A 7,587-nucleotide genomic window follows, 5' to 3' on the forward strand; every position below is an offset into this window, starting at 1 on the left:
CAAACAAATGTGTAGATGTTATTAGGAACAAATTTCCTTTTGTCAAGTTTGATAAGTCTTATGTATGTGAAGTTTGTCATTATGCCAAGCAAAAAAGACTTGCTTTTCCCATTAGTAATTCTAAAACTCTTAAGTGCTTTGATCTCATACACACTGATCTTTGGGGACCATATGCTATACCATCTATCCATGGTCATAAATATTTTTTAACTATTGTTGATGATCACTCAAGGTATACATGGATTTTTCCCCTAAAACAAAAGTCTGAAACCTCTAAGGTCTTACAAAATTTCGTTTGTCTAATACAAACACAGTTTGAGTCAATAGTGAAAGTTATTAGAAGCGATAATGGAACTGAGTTTTTTATGAAAGAATTTTACACTAGTAAAGGCATTATACATCAAACCTCATGTGTAAATACTCCCCAACAAAATAGTGTTGTTGAGAGAAAACATGGTCACTTGCTGAATGTGGCAAGAGCTTTGATGTTGCAATCAAATTTACCCAAAATGTATTGGTCATATGATGTGTTACATGCTGCCCATATCATTAATTTACTTCCTACACCTATTTTGAACTACAACTCTCCACATGAGATTCTTTATAAAACACAACCAAATTTTTCCCAATTAAGGATTTTTGGCTCTTTGTGTTTTGCAAGTACTTCACATGTCAATAGGAAGAAGTTTGATTCTAGAGCTAGCAAATGTGTCTTTCTCGGGTTCAAAAATGGAACAAAAGGTTATGTCTTACTAAATGTAAATACCAAAGAGCTTTTTGTGTCTAGAGATGTTATTTTTCATGAACATGTATTTCCATATCATAATTTTGAGACCAATGGCAATGACAAATGCAACACCATTAATCAAGATTTAAATCCCTTCACCTATGATATTCATTACATACCCCTTAACAACCCTGATTTACAGCCGCCACCATCTCCCATTTTAGATATTAGTAATGTGTGTGACCCTAATGTTGCTGCAGAAACCCAACATGCAAATGATGTTCAAGATGCTATTGAAAATCAACCCATAAGACAAAGTGTTAGAACAAGAAGGGCCCCTGATTATTTAAAAGATTATCATTGTAGTGTCAACATGATTAATTCTTCTATTAAACATCCACTTTCATCTGTAATGTCTTATACTAAATTGTCTAATTCTTACTCATATTTTGTTATGTCTTTGTCTTCTCATGATGAGCCGAGAACATACTCTGAAGCCATTGTGCATGATTGCTGGAAGAAAGCTATTGAATCTGAGATACATGCTCTTGAGACAAATCAGACTTGGGTAACAACATCTCTGCCAAAGGACAAAGTTTCAATTGGATGCAAATGGGTATTCAAGATAAAATATAAGGCCGATGGGACTATTGAGAGATACAAGGTAAGACTAATGGCAAAGGGGTATGCACAAACTGAAGGAATTGATTTTCTTGACACTTTTTCTCCGGTTGCAAAGATGACAACAATGAGGTTGCTTTTATCCCTAGCTTCTATTTTTAACTGGGAGTTGCAACAATTAGACATTAATAATGCATTTTTACATGGAGAATTAAAGGAATATGTTTATATGGATGCCCCACCTGGTTATCACATCAAATCAGGACATGTTTGCAAATTGCAAAAATCATTGTATGGACTTAAGCAAGCAAGTAGGGAATGGTTTGCTCGATTGTCTTCATTTCTCTTATCAGTTGGATATTCACAATCATTCCATGATTATTCTTTATTTATCAAATCTTACAATGGCTCTTTCACTGCTTTGTTAGTTTATGTGGATGATGTTCTTTTAACTGGGAATGATAGACATGAGATTGATTGCATCAAACAAGCATTGGATAACTCTTTCAAGATTAAAGATTTGGGAAACCTTCGATATTTTCTTGGATTGGAAGTGGCTAGAAACAAACAAGGAATATTTGTGAATCAAAGGAAATATGCTTTGGAGTTATTGTTTGAGGCATGGTTATTAGCTTGCAAACCAGCCACCACTCCAATTAATACTGACACTAGAACTCTGTCCAATGAAGAAGAGGAATTCAATGATGTTCTAGCTTATAGAAGATTAATAGGAAGGCTCATGTACCTCACCAACACCCGAACAGACATAGCCTTTTCTGTGCAACAACTATCTCAATTTCTGTCCAAACCATTAGTGATTCATCACAATGCAGCCTTAAGAATTTTGAGATACATTAAAGGGGCACCGAGCCTTGGCCTGTTTTTTCCTCACAATTCTAGTCTTCAATTAAAAGCCTATAGTGATAGTGATTGGGCAACTTGCAAGCTAACAAGAAGGTCAATAACAGGTTATAGTGTGTACCTTGGAAATTCACTTATATCATGGAAATCAAAGAAGCAAAATACAGTATCAAGAAGCTCTTGCGAAGCTGAATATAGAGCTATGGCTACTGTAACATGTGAAATCCAATGGTTAACATATCTTTTACAAGACCTGCAAGTGGATTTTCAACAGCCTGCCCTCCTTTATTGTGATAATCAATCAGCCATTCACATTGCGGCCAATCTGGTGTTTCATGAGCGTACAAAACACATAGAAATAGATTGTCACATTGTAAGAGAAAAGGCTCAATGTGGTTTGATTCACTTGCTTCTTGTTTCTTCTTCTGAGCAGCTAGCTGACATATATACAAAAGCTTTGCGACCTCAACCTTTCAAATACATTTGCTCCAAGCTGGGTCTCCATAATATTTGCTCCCCAGCTTGCGGAGGAGTATTAAAGGACGTGGATAACAGGCTTATGGAAGGAAGCTAAAGAATCCTTTGATTAGTTTTTCACTTTTTCTTTTTCTGTTATTTGATTTTGGCATATTGTACAGTTGTAGATATTCTAGAACTTTCATTTTTCACTGGCAATAGGTGTATATATAATACTAATTCCTCTTCTAATAATGTAGAGAGAATATACAGTATTTTTCTGCACTGCAGACTTTTGTTTTATTCCCCTTTCTCTCTCAATTTATTTTCCTCTTGTAATAATTTTTGTTTATAAATATATAGATATATATAAATGTAAAACTTTATATAATTAATAATTATGTATAATTATATTGAAGTAATAACATCATTGTATTTTTTTTGTGGTAGTAAAACAAAATATTAAAGCAGTGTTCCATTTTTTTTATTTTTAAGGGAACTGCCCGATTAACTTCCTGGGTTAATTCGATTTAACCGGGTTTAACACAGTCGGACCGGAATTTCCCCGGTTCAAAGCGGTCCAACTCTCATTCGATTAAGACTACAATACAAAGTCATTTTCAAGTCGATCAACAGTCAGACCGTCCAGTCCGATTCTCACAATACTGATATAAACTACTATTAGGTAAGCAATTATTAGGTAGCATCATTTTAAAGATTTTAACGGTAAAAATATATTTTATATTTTTTCACAACATTACTGTATTTTCTTTTCTTTATCTTTTTTACTAGTAAAAAGTAAATTTGTAATTTTTCTAAGAAAAAATATATAAATAAAAATATAATGTTGTAGTATCTTTTAAAAAAGCAAGCAAAATATTATTCTTATTGATTTGTTATTTGGTTACTATTTTATAACAAGAATAAGAACTAGAGCGATATCATGGGTTATGATTAAATAATAAAATTATAGAAATATGAGATAACATAGTCTTTATTTCATTAACAGTGTATATATATACATATTAATTTCAATTTGTCATATGATCATTGGCCAGCAAATATGGGAACTTTGTGAGTTGTAAGTTGTAAGTTGTCAAACAAGCAACAAACTCCAATGGTATAGTGGTATAAGGTCCCGCTAGATTGACCAAAATATTAAATATTCTATTTCTGTGAGCGACACTTATTGAAAGGGATAGCCATGCACTTCGAAATAGATTAGTTCCTTACTCTTAGAGTAAAGGGATACCCTTGTAGTAGTACAACAAAAACAAGCAACAGACTTCAAAAGCAGAGCCAAGGACCTAAGTAAAGAGCCAAGCTTGGATGCACAAATGTATAGTGAGCTTGACAAGTTAAAAACACATAAGGAAGCTTGTAAATTGAATACAATAAGTAGATAAGAGGTTTGTAATTTCCATGTAAAATAGATAACTTATTTTGCAAGCAAAATTAGGTTAGCTAGTTAGTTATTTGAGTTGGTTATTGAATTAGTTCTAACAATTCCTTTCTTCCCCCTTGTATATATTTATAGTTATAACATTTCCAATTCAATGAGAGTCAGAAAATTTGCAACGTTCTCCCTCTTTTTTACTATTCAATTGCTTTCAATTTCATACTTCAGTTTATTCTTCTTCACTTTGAACCTGCTTCAATGGATTTGTAAGATTATTTGTGAACTTAAATGTGGGATGCACATGGCAAACAATAATATAATCAACAAGCATTGCAACTTGCAAGCATGGAGAGCTGAAATCCACAATCCCTTGACAAGCTGCATGACACACACCTATATACTCAGACTCGCACACTGAGAGAGTCACCATATTTTGCCTCTTAGAGCACTAAGAAATTGGAACACTTGAAAGTAGGAAGATGTAACTTATTGTACTATTCCTTTCAACTTTATCTTCGCACCGATCAGAATCTAAATATGCTACAAGTTGTAGTTCATTCTATCCCTCTTGAATTGGAAATAATACACCAAAATCTAGAGTTCTCTTCAAGTATCTGAGGGCACGTTTAGCTGCAGTCGCGTGTGATTGTCTACAGTCACTCATAAACCAACTAATCAAACCCACTCCATAGCTAATATCAGGTCTGCTATTGCACACAAACCTCAGACATCCAACCAACTATCTGAATTGTGTTCGATCGAGTCTTGCTTCCTTCTCACAATAGTCCATCTTCAGGTTACTCTCTATTGGGGTATCTGCAATATTGCGATTCTCCATTTGAAATCTATCTAGCAACTTGGTAATTGGCAAATTGACCAATTAAATTACCAAATTGGGTTGTCGTAAATAAATATAAAAAAGATTGTCGAATCCATATGAACTTGCTTGATACTAGTCTTTCAACTAAAATTTGTTATTCTAAGTTGGTTTTATAAAAGGGTTTTAGTTGGTTTGTTTGATTAACTAATTACTAACTATTTGATTAACTAATTACTAACTATTTGACTAAACTATTTGGAATAAAGGTGTTCAAATTGAATTTCCTACTCACTATCAATATATACACAATTCAACATCATTAATTCATCTAGCAATGATTTTTCCACACAAATGACCTAAAAAGTACTAAAAGCTAATATCTTAGTCAATTTATTAGCTTATGCAATAAAGTTCTATGTCTAGTAATTTTATATAGAAGATGATGAATTATAACTCACGCACAAAATCACATCTCTTTGTCTAGTAGTCTATACATGCATGTGAAATTGAGTTAAATACAACACATCAATTATACCAATTGACGATGTCATGATTATATTAGTAGCTTAGCTTATCAAAATAGCTCTATGTCTAACAACTAAGTTAACAAGATGAAGATATATAAATTCTTGAACATACTTCTATGTCTAGTAGTCTATATATGTTAACAAGTTTGAAAGTTATTAAGTTATTGAATTATGTCTATGTCTAACAACTAATACAACAACATACATAAGGTACCAATTTGATATAAATCCACGTCTAGAAATTATATCAATTGATAAATGGAATAAAACCAGAATTATAACAAGGATTTGTCCAATATTTTGGTTCTACCTAAACCATAATTCGAACTTATCTCAAAGTTAAAGTTAATTTTGTATCTCCAATAAAGTCCTTTTCATACACAAAATACAGATAAAATTGATATGCATGCATCTATAATTTTATATGGAAAATAAAACGAAGTAAATAAAATAATTTATTGGTCAAGAGATTCAATAATATGAGTATTTTTTATGGGAGATAATAATGAGCATTAATTAATAATAGATTTAAAAACGGCTCACGAAAAGGAAAAAATTGAAAATAAGTAAATGGAAATTAGGTAATAATATTTAATTAATATGTTAAAAATTATCAAAGCAAGTTTTTATTTCAGTAGGTGAGAACCACTTCATGGATTGAAGGACATCACAATGTTGTATCATTATATTTATTAACAAAATAATAAAATATTAATGTTTGAATCTTTCTTTATCATATAAAAGATTAAAAGTACATTAGTACGTTATAATTTGACATCGGAATAGAGAGTAGAGAGTGTGTGAAAATCTGATGATGAAAATGTTGGTTTAGATGTGAATGATCATACTAAATTCTTAAATAGTCCAAAGGTCTAAATTTCAATTTTTGTAAACGATACTTGTTGACATTAGTTTGTTACATACATCAAAAGAGATTAAACATTACTTGTGAGTGAGGAATACCTTGATTATACCAAAAAATAATAATAATAAAAAGTGGGGTTCATGTTTTAACCCTTAACTTTACTTATGATGAATCTGATGATCAAACCATTGCACTCAAATGCAAAATGGTCAGTGATAAATGCTAAAGCCTAAAGTAACACCCGCCCATTGTATTCACCCACTGGTATGTTCGTTCATCATTACAAAATACAACTCAGTTTGATTCACTAAAATTAATAACACACAGGACGTTGCACTTTCTTTTTTCTTTTGCACTGAGAATAGGGAATGTATGTTCAAATTGAAAATTGGAACAAAAGAATGAAAAAGCTTCTGCATTTAATGTACTATTTTACAAGCTTCCTCTCTTATTGTTTTCCCCCTTCTATATAAACCAAACCAAGTCACATGTTATATCATATATCATTGTATATGGTCTTGTTGGAAATCACTGATAGTCATGGATGATTCACGGGTTACACAAGACCTAGAATCTCTTTGGTTCTATACCAATATGTTGACAACTACAACACATGATAATGTTGTTCCTTCTTTGACTCTTCCTTCTATCAACCCCAATGAGCCTCAGAAGAAAACAGAAGAAGATAGAATGGAAGTAGTGGAGCTATCAGAAAATGTGAAACGTGCTAAGCGTGATAAGAAGAAAGAAAGAAAAAGGAGGAAGAAGAACAGGTCTAAGGTAAACAAGATGGAAGAGGTTGCTGGAGAGGTTGAGTTGGAGTTTGATAATGTTAAGGTTGATGATAATGTTGGTGGGTTTTTGAGGTATGATAAGGACTCATCATCATATGATAGATATGACTATGAGATTATTGCAAATCATTATCAAAATAATTTGCCTCCACTTGATGATGTTGTAGCAATGAAACAACATCTCAAGTCATGGGCTCATGCAGTTGCAAACTCTTTCAAGTGAAAAAACTATTTTGAAGAAGGTAGGGTTGTGGGAAATGCTAATAAACTCATTTCTAGTTTTAATTCAGCATTTGCATTGTGTTTTTAGTATTTTGTTTATGGGTCATCAAACATATTTCAAATGTCTATATATGAGGGTTGTGCCTCTTTCCATATCTATGTTTAATTTTCCTATCTGTGCCTTATTTTCTTCTAAATAGTATCTGTCAATTTCAGCTGTGTCTATTAGTATTCAGTGCTGTTTTTTTATTATTGGTCTAATGAGCAGGATGGTGATTCAACAAAATAAATTTTC

This window comes from Lupinus angustifolius, chromosome LG01 (assembly GCF_001865875.1).
Source record: "Lupinus angustifolius cultivar Tanjil chromosome LG01, LupAngTanjil_v1.0, whole genome shotgun sequence".
Lineage (NCBI taxonomy): Eukaryota > Viridiplantae > Streptophyta > Magnoliopsida > Fabales > Fabaceae > Lupinus > Lupinus angustifolius.